Raw genomic sequence first — 10838 nt, 5'->3', positions numbered from 1 at the left:
TCCTGCTGATTCCCTACGTGCAATTCTCTCAGGCTATGTCTACACAAGGCAGTAGAGCAGACAGTAATAGAGCTGTAGACCAAATACTTGCTGTGGAACACCCAATGTCATTACAAGATGCCTTTCACTCAGGTTCACACAAGACGAGTTGCAGGCTCCCCTGCAGACTGACCAGACTGTCCATCAGCCACTGGAGCATGTTTCCCAGCTAACGCCTGTCGAAAAGGCACTCGGACCACTCTTGAGTGAACCAAAAGCAGTACAGGGGACTGTCAGGAGGTCACATCAGAAGCAGGCTCCCGGTCTGAAGTGAAATGTTAATGCCCTCAGTGGGCAAAGTCAAGAGGAACTCAACCCATTACAATAGAAAGGCATACCCTAAGTTCTGCATGGAGGGTACCACAGCTTTATGAGGTTCAATTGCGGCTGGAAAACATTCCATTCTCATCATGAAACCAACATGTATTCATATTCAAATCACAATGTTCAGTTACGCAAGTCTAGACGAGTTCTACCAGTCTAAAGTACATGCTTCTCCTTTGCTTCATATAAACCCAGTTTCAGAGTTTTATTTTTTCCAGCACAAACCAAAATTCTTCATGGACCAATGCAGAAACATTCACTGAAGCAGACCTTTGTATTTGACAGACATTAATTAGCAAATTAATGACATTTTTTCTGACTCAAGTTTTAGAAACACTATTTTAGCAAGTTCTATTAAAGCACTAAGTTGCCCCACTTTCACATCTCAAAGATTAATAACAGTTTTCACTCTGACTGATCAACTAACCCTTCTACTTTGCAAGAGCGCATCAAATGACAGAGATCCAAGTATCCATTGAAAGCCTACACAAACGAGCAGCCTCCTGCCATGAAGGAGGAGGTGGTAAAAAGGGGTTAGGTCTATAGCTATTAGATTGCATAATCTGGAAGCAGCCTTTAATTTAAGATACGACTGCAGGAACCCACAGGAGAAGAATCACTGTGATCCTTGTTCCTTTCTTGGTAGATGTTGGGAGAGAAGAGATCTGCTGTTGGCTTAGTTTTAGTCTAGTCCAGAAGAACCACATCTCAGATGTTAAATAGTTTCAGGTTGGGTTTTTTATTTTCCCTTTTAAAACCCCTGGACAATTTTAAAGTTTCCCAGAATAGCAAATGGGTATTTTTAAATTTATCCGACCTATTTCTCAGTTTTCATTTCCATCACCAGCACTGTGGCTGAAAAAAATACCAGTCCACAGTTTTTGTGCCCAACAGCACGTTTTCTCTTATGGCACAAAAAGGCTTCCTATTACATTTGAAGTGAAACCCTCTACCTCCAAGAGCAGCACAAAAAACGCTTGGCGTTCCCCAGAATCACATGGATCTATTCACAGGTAAATCACTTATTTAACAGTGCATAAACCCTACAAAAATAAAGAACTATATTAATTCCTGTCTAAAATTTCAGGAACAGGCAAGATAAAAACATTGGCAGTAGGACTGTAAGACAAAGTTGCAACACAAAAGATCAGTTATTCTGCCTCTGCTGAGGGAAGGAAGACGACAGGGAAAGCTCTATGCCTCCAGTGTGGCTAATCTGAGGAATAACAGTATTTGACACTGGACGGGACCTTGTGGCTGGCTGCCTCTCTCCTGGCAGCCAGGGAGGGGTGTTAAGTGAGCAGCCAGCGGCCGCCTGTTCTCACATCAATAATCCTACTTGACCCACAGCACATTTTAAAATTCTCACTGGCAGAAATGGAGAGACCAAAATTGCTCTGTTTCATGCCTGCTGTGCGCAAGTGTGCTAGAGATGCAGGCTGCCAACCACACTGTCAAATCCACCTGCATGAACCAGCTGTGACTGAAAAATGACTTAAAACATTACCACACACCTACGTAAAAAATGAAATTACAAAACCACACTGGAATCTTAATATCACAGTCAACACTTACTCCTTCAAATGGAGTTTGACACTGACATCGGTGTGTACCCACTACTTCGATACCGCCCACAACACAACCGCCTCCTTTGTAATACCAAGGTATGGTTTCTCAGTCTTATTTTCCTAACAGTAAAAAACATTTTTTATTTAATGCTTACATTTAGTAGAATGCAAGTAATTAGCTCTCTCAGGCACTAATGCTGTAATTGCAGCTGACAGCTTTCATTATAATAGTATCATCACTTTCTCATTGAAATAGGAAGTCTCACAGTCTGGCAGCTCTAGATATCATATTAAAAAATTTCCCAGTGTAGCACCTATAAACCCGTGAGCTGACTCAACCATTCTCCTCAGATGCCACAAGGCCATCGGCCTTTAGCCTACACTACCTAGGCCAGCAAACTTCCTGCCTGCCTCTCCCCAGATAGGAGATTTGCCTAATCTAGGTGAGCCTACAGCCTCAGAAGAGCTACTAGCACCAGTGGACAACAGGGGGTAGGGGGTGCAGAAGAGGACCTCTCCCGTTAAGGCTGCTTTAAAGGAACTCTGACCTTGCTTTAGAAGTCCCCGATACCACCACTCTCCATCAAAACCAACAGTAAAAACAGTGACACTGTTGACCACACTGAGAATTAAGGAAATCAATGATCTACAAAGTGATCCAGATTTTGCAAGAGGTTGGAAGGAGGTCTGTTTTCAAGTGATGAACTTAAAAGAGCTCTCCAAAGTTATTGAGCTTGCCAGGGAAGTTTTATTCAATTTAGCTTTAGAAATTTTGAAGAAAGACTGAAATAATGTTCTCTAAAACACTGTAAATATAGCATCTTTATTCTGTTGTTCACATTTTGGAGTCTGATCGTTAAACATGTGCTGAAGCTCACCTTTTCTCTAAGAGCATATTTAGAATAAAGCCTACAAGCACAATCATACACAATCTTCACCAGCAAAACATTTGCCGTGTTGTGCTTACTGTTCAGGCTAAATCACAAGAGGCAACAGGTTGATAAACCAAGCAACAGATACTCATACAAGAAAAATACTCCGGAACTTCCACAAAAAGCAGCAGAAACACCCACACCTGCAGCATTCCTGTCTGCTCAGAAATATTCACATAAACAAGCAGCAGACAACAACAATATCCCTAACAGTGGCAAACAAGGCACTTAAATGAGGTATATCACACTACAAGCAATCACCACAAACTTCCTATTCACATGTTTGTAAGTCCTTTAAAAACACTATGCATATTATATTGAAATTATTTCAGAAAAAGTACTACTTGCATTAAAGGATCCAATGGCTCTAGAATCAATTCCAGATGAAGTAGCATAATATATAAGGACAAACATGCCCTTCCACCTTAGTTGACATTTATTTCCTCTAGCTTTTTTTCTTAATAAACGGGAAGTTACCCAAAATACATGGATCTCTCCTGCGACACAATGTAGTTTTTCTTCTTGCAATTGAAGTTAGTGCAGAATGTACAAGTAAAACTGTACCTTTGCTGTGATGCACACAAAGTGAGCTCATGCTTTCAATACACTTCCAATTCCTTTGAAGACCTATACTAACTACATGAAATTAATGGTTTACTGGTTTATTGTGTCATCTAAGGGTGTACTCTGCAAATAGGAAGTAGAAGACAAATTTAAAATACTTGTATAGATTTTACAATAATATCTTTCCAAAAGCTACTTCCTATGCTTAATGAAAGACAGCCAGGAGTGATTTTTTCCAGGAGTGATTTTTTTTGTTTTAGAACACACAAAACCAGGATTCTATTAAAAAGTAAAAGCCACACAATCAAACAGTTCATCTCAGTCCCAAACCTCCACAGACTCTAAAAACTACTTCTGCAAGGAGAAATGATAGAATTATGCTCCTGTGCAAAACCATACCACTTACCACAAGCAGTGGAACAAATGAACATAGAGTGTGCCAGACTGCTGATTTGGAAAGAGACTTCAGGACCTCCCTTCATGGTCACATCTGAGGATAGGTGCTCATATCCCCACAAAGTTCGCAGACATTTCTTCAGGACAATAACAGCCCAATTAGATCAATACGTTTCTGCCTTCTTCTTCTTCTACTGGCACAAAGGTGAAATAAGAAACGCTAATGGTAATGACCACATTGGGATGCAAGAATTAGATTCAGATCTCCAATTCTCATAGAGATCACATTCAACCACAGAAAAACCGTACTTTGGGGGTTTGGAGGGTTTTTTTATTACTACAGGAGACCTAAACCCACCATGCAATTAAGGATCTTCTCCTCTTACTTGATACTAGAGCCTTGGGCCGGGGGTGGGGTGGGGGGTGTTCACCAAACAGTGAGAACATAAAATATTTCTCCTCATAAAACCATGAACAGAACAAAACTACTGCTATTAAATCTGAAGTTCATTGGTTAAAATGCTAGTAGTAGTCAGGTAAGCAAGAAACAAATAATAGTTCAGCAAAAGTTCGAAAAATACAGGTCTCCAATTACGATTTTGACGTGAAAGCCTTGTGTCTGAATAAAAGGTGTTAAATCATGCACAAGCAAGACTTCTAGCCCAGCCTCCCAAAATACCACGTTCAGATGGAGACCTCAGATGGGGGAAGACACCATGCGCCTTCTTCTTCCTTTGTTTCAAAGCAATTCTGAAATCTAAACTTCATTCTTATAGTCTCTTAACGTTGTCACAAAATAAGATTGTTAGAGCAAGAGGGGGAACATTAAAAAAAATAATAATCACATAATAAACAGGGATCCTAAAATTTTTGAATCCTTTATATAAAGAAGATTTAGGGGGAAAAATATCAGTGTTTCTAGCGACAGGAAAATACCCTTCATTTCTCATAATGTGTTCTATTAGAAATGGTTTTGGCAAGACTAAGTTCTCAATAGCAATGACTTACATAATGCAGATATGACTTGTTAACACAGCCAAGAAAAAGCCTCAACCTTCCAACGCCTGGTCCTGAACTTAAATCAGGTGTCTGCACTTCCTCGTCCAAAACCCAAACATCGGTATTTCCTAATGTAAAAAGAGTTGAAATCCTTTGTTACAGACAGCAGTGCATCAGCTGGAACTGTGTGTAAAATGAGAAGAAAAAAGCATGTTTTGCCTTTGTTTGCCTTTAGCCTAAAATAAGAAGTTGGTGCTAACAAGTTGCCAGAGAAAGGCGCACCTGCAGCTGTGGAATTTACAAGAGCTGATTTTTGTAATCCAAGAAGCTAAAAGCTACTGAACTATGGCTATTTTTTTGTGTCAGAGAAACATATGACAGATTACATCAGCACTTGAAAAATTAAAATGTTTAGCCTCTTTCTACAGAGGTAACATTTCCGTACCCTGCCATGTCTGCAAGTACCATGAGACAACATTTGGCCACATGACAACAAAATATTTACCATTCAGTTTCAGAATCAAAAGGATGCTTTTTACTTCTGTAAAAAAACTTGTGTAAAGTTTTTCACTGAAATCACTGTTACTTAAAAGGATACAGGAAGAAAATTCCTACTCTTATCTCCTTTTTGCACCAAAAACAGGACTTTTGCTTAATAATGAAACAGCCTGTATATTGAGTTCAAATCACTGTGAGAAGTTCGAAAACACCTGGGCAATAATCTTAAAAAGGGACTAAGATAACAGCTCAAGTTGGGATAAACTGTATCCGAAGCTACCAGAGATGCAAACAGTGAGAAAACAGTAATGCGTGGAATTCTGACTCTATTAAAAGTAAGCAAAAGGTCAGTACCCGGCAGTAGGCTTTTTAGAGATGTGACCCAGAATGACTTCAGTACAACCTGGGTTAACCTTCACTTAGTCCCAGTATAGCACAGTCTTTCAACGTAAACTGCATTGTAACTGCATGAAACAGCACAAGTTACTCAGGCGTTTTGCTGGGTTTTTCTCCTCATTTAACTTCTCTGAGCAACCTTGAACTGACAGCTGTAGAATGACAGGTCATCTGTTAAGAAAATCCCCATCAACAACAGAGTATCAGGCTTCATTTTCCTGTATTTCCCCTAAACTGATCTATTCTGGATCAAGAGAGATAAGTTTAATTTCTAATATAAGCTTAATTTCTATGCAAATTTAGACCATTGTTCACATGACCAACAAAAATGTTTCACAGGTTTAAACGAGAGAAAGCTGATAAATAAGCCTCTGGCTTTCATTGCTAAAAAACCCAACAACCACCAGGCTGTGAGAATCAGGCAATCAGCTGTTAATTATAATAAAGGCACCGTCTTGTGTAAAGGTTTTTCTGTTTAACATTCTGTGGCTGCTCCTCCTCTGTTCTAAATGCTGTCTACATATGACCTTCCTATGTCAGCAAATGTAAGTAGTTTTCTTATCTGCATACTCCTTTAAACTCTGGTCACAAATGCATTCATAAACTTGATACCCTTACAACTAAAGGAAGAGTCTAAACTCGTAATTTTTCTCAAGCTCACTCAGCACCGCTGTCAGAGCACCTCAAACTCCCTCCCTAGCTCTGCCACAAACACACTGAAAAAGCACTAAAGACACATTTTACAGCGCAAAAAGCTGCAGGGTTCCAAGATACATGCTAATTCACTGCTTATCTAGTGCATGAAAGCATAAGCCACAGAACTTCAGAATATGAAATTATTCCTTACATAAAAAATCTGGTTTTCCTTCAGAAGTCTATTTCAGGAAAACTATCTGTGTCCCAGTGTCCTCATAAACAATATAAGTATAGCAGCTGTTTACGTCACACAATATCACTTCGCAAATGTCAGCTAATCATTATAATGAATTAAAGAATTTTTTTTTTTCCTTAATAAAATCCTATCAAGCCACATTATAGTCTTAGAAGATCCTAACATGTCTGCAACCAGCTGAGAGAGGCTGGTGGCTCTCCCCTAGCTACAACAACATCAACCCAAATATAAAACATAATGTCTTTGTACAAACACTCAAGAAAATACATTTATTAAGGCAGACAAAACATGCCTGAAAGCCTCAGACAGATCTCTACACAACAGCAAGAGAAGCAATCTCCCTGGATTGCCCAATCCCACTGGTCCCTGGATTTTGTGTGCAAGGCTCTGCCTCACCTTTTCTCATCCATTCTGTTTATCTCCTCTAGTTTGGTTCTGTACGAAGAAGTGCTAAACCTAGAACAGTGTTTGGATGCAGTTTCTTTACTGACAGAGAAGAGGCTCCACAAAAGCTTTCTGCACCAACAGGAAAGAAACAGGCCTGGGTTTACACAGGCAGACACAGCTCGAATAATTACAGGACTCTAGTTTTCAAAAGAAAACAAAGCAGATGAAAACTTACTTTTCTCCTAGAAGTGAATGGAATTACATGCTTTCAGTCTTTCCTCAAAAACCAAAAGCCCAACTAGAAAAATGTGGAAAAAAATTTCCACTAAATTCCCACTGAGATAAAGAAGAATTAGAGTTACCTTCTATCTAAATTAATTTTAAAAAACACAGTATCTTTGCCTGTGAAGGACATGATAGGAGCTTATATAAATATAAGCCATTTGACATTCCCTTAAGTACAAGCAAGAACCTCAAAAGTTTCAGATTCGATTTGACTTACAGGCATCTTCTAATGAATGAGTAACTGAGATTTCCTGTAAAACCTGGCAGAGCACTTGGGGAGGGACTGTAAGGAACTGCTCCGTGTGAACTCGCTTTTTCTTTCATATCTCCTACTTCTTTTTTATAAAAGCCCTATTGGGGGCTAGCCTTGAAAACTCAAAGTCACAGAAACTCTTAATCTCTTCCTTTAGCAATTTCAAACATGAAAAGACTTCTCTAAATGTGATACTGCACAGTTTACAAGCTCTGAAAAACTAAAACTGCCCCAAAATTTTATTCAAAAAAGGAAAACCAGCAGACTATTCCAAAATGTAACTGCACTGAGACCACCAATTGTGCAAGTGTGCATATATCCAGACGGTTAGGTCAGCAGGCCAAAGTGTACAATAAGTTCAACATCTGCCTTGACACTTATCCTCCTCACCTTCAATGACAGTTTCTCACCCCACTTTTTTTTTTGTTTGCGTGCTGGTATTGAAGACTCATAGAATAGTTTGGGTTGGAAGGGACCTTTAAAGGTTATCTAGTCCAACCCCCCTGCTGTGGGCAGGGACATCTTCAACCAGATCAGGTTGCTCAGAGCCCCGTCCAACCTGGCCTTGAATGTTTCGAGGGACAGAGCATCTCCCACCTCTCTGTGCAACCTGTGCCAGTGTTTCACCACCCTCACTGAAAAATTTCTTCCTTACAGCTAGTCTAAATCTACCCTCTTTTAGTTTAAAACCATTACCCCTTGTCCTGCACAAGGAACAGTAGACTGCACTCATACACTAGTGATACTCTAGGCAAAGCTATCTCAGCATGTCAGGTCACAAAAAGGTTTTCCAGTTTAAACAGGCCCTTAAAGTCACTGAACTGAAGTGCAGGTAGAGCAAAATGTTATCCCTAGCCCACTACGTTTTTTTAAAGCTTTTATTGTCATCAATAGCTATTAGTAAATAGTAACTTTATCTTACACAGCTGTACCTTTCTGTATATTATGGATGGGATACTCATTCTGGGATGCTCAGTGATGCTAGAGAAAGCAAGGATGAAACAATACCCTTCCAAAAAGGCAGTCTGATTCAAAGGAAGCAAGAAACAGTTAAGTTCTGTAAGCAAATCTGATTGCAGTGAAGTTAATATGCTGAGTGGGGGCACAGAGATAGATTAAACAGTGAGGGGGGGAAGGGGGCGGGAAAGGAGTGAAGAAGAAGATAGCAAACTTGCTTGGCCTGTTGACCTTTCAGAGTAAGTATTAAATAAAACCAATCTGTTTAATTCTCAGACAAGAACTTTCAACAATAACATTCCTTGGGTGTGAAAACAAGAAAAATCCTGGCCAGCAAAGCTTAAGAAGATTAGCATACAGTCTTTAAGGGTCCATTAGGTCCTTTCAACCTGCAAAGTCTCCCCCACAATTTAAAACTAAGTTGCCCCAAACTCAGCACCACCCTTGACAGAAAACACATTTCTTCCTTGAAGCTGAGTTTGCCAGTGATAGGAAATCCCGCTGCTCCACTAGCAAGGCTTCAGCACCAACCAAAACAGCTCATGCAGCCATATAGTCCACCACAAGAATGCAATAACACATGCCACCGGGTATCTAGCTATCACCCAGCTCTGAGAAGCGGAAGAGTGCAGTCCACAAGACAAGGAAGGACAGTAGCACACACACAGGTGATATCTAGAAGCCCAGTGAAACACTGCATATACATAGGCATTTTCTGAAAATCCATTACAACTTCAGCTTCAAATAGTAGCAACAATGGAAAATACCAGAAAATGAAGCAGCCAGAGTATCCATAAGCACCTAAACCAGCATTACCACCCTCTCCACCACCAGAACAATGCAATAACAAAGTGGATACAGAGTGTTGTTTGTGAGGACAAGTTTAGCAAGGAAGATTTTTCCAGACACATCTTACAACAACTGGAATGCACAATTGTTCTTTTGCAGGATTAGAAGAATCCAGAAATCAAACAACCACACCCACAGGATCTTCAGCTGGAAGAAATGAAAGGCAGACTACGTGATTTGGAGAAGGATGACAAATCACAAAACCACCTATATCCTTGGGAACCAATCCAACTAGTGAAAAAAATGTATGGAGTAATTATGACACACCACAAATATCAGGAATGGCTGTAGTATATAAAAGAATTGTGTTTTCATAATGAAAGAATCTGCCATCAGAAATCCTACATAACCTAGTTGTTTCCAACATCCTAAGTGTAGTTCTTGCTTCTGCCTGATGTTTCAATTCCACAGTTCAAAGAACTAGCAGCTCTTTTTCACAAAACTACTACTCTCTCAAGTCATTTTTTCCATAAACTGAATTCTGAAACATGTATTCTCTAAAGCTCTTCAAATAAAATGTCTCATTCTAGGAGAGCGGAAAAAAATACATTTGATGACAACTCGTAATTTAGCCAGTTCTGAGAAATCTGAAAATTAGCTGAAAAGAGATACGAACATAAGCAATGTAAAAGCTTACGTTAGCAGAGTCACTTTTGGTCAGTTGGAAAAGCTAAATATCTTAAAGTCTTAATGATTTTAAAAATAGCTGCTGAGTAATATCTTTATGGTTCTTGAGACAAATAGTGCAATAGCACTTGTTGAGACATCCGATTTTATTTTTTTTTTTACTAGTGAGACAGCTCACTAGCTCAATACTATTTGGCAAATATCCGATGAATACATGAGAAGTTCTTTGAACAGTCTAAGAAAATCCACGTTTCCTCACACCCCACTTTTTTTTTTTCTTTTTTAACTTCCAGCTCGCTCTCCTCCCTTCCACCACACAACCTCCTTCTCCATACAACCTGTTTCCTCCTTAGAAGGATTTTCACCACCCTCCTGCCCTCCCAGGGGCCTCTCTGCTGCCAGCACCTGCAGAGGAAGCTCGTGTCTCAGCCGAGCAAGACCCACACTGCAACGTTTCCACATCACTCACCTTTACATAGTTGGTTTTCAGTTCACTCACAGTGGGCTGCGCTCACCACTCTTCATTAAGGAAGAGCGAAAATATTGCGATGTAAACGTGCGATACAGCTGCTAGCCTGCAGAAAGCGTGTCTTTGGCCTCCTTCACAGGACAGCACACCACTCTTCAGTACGATGGCAGCAGTCGGTCACCGTTACTGTTACTACCCGCAAAGCCTTGAGTAACGCAGACGAGCGGCCAAACGCGAGAGGCAGAGACTGCCTCTCACTCACTCGGGAACCCGTTTCCAGTCTCACAGGCAACCGCTCACTCACCAGTTCCCCCCCTCCAAGCATTTCCCTGCCGGAAACCCCGCACACGAGGCACGCCAGCTCCCGCTCTGCGACCCGGGCGCAGGGACATCGCCATTCGGC

Source organism: Fulmarus glacialis, unplaced genomic scaffold (assembly GCF_000690835.1).
Source record: "Fulmarus glacialis isolate BGI_N327 unplaced genomic scaffold, ASM69083v1 scaffold41639, whole genome shotgun sequence".
Lineage (NCBI taxonomy): Eukaryota > Metazoa > Chordata > Aves > Procellariiformes > Procellariidae > Fulmarus > Fulmarus glacialis.
Note: the sequence above shows the minus strand (reverse complement) of the source record.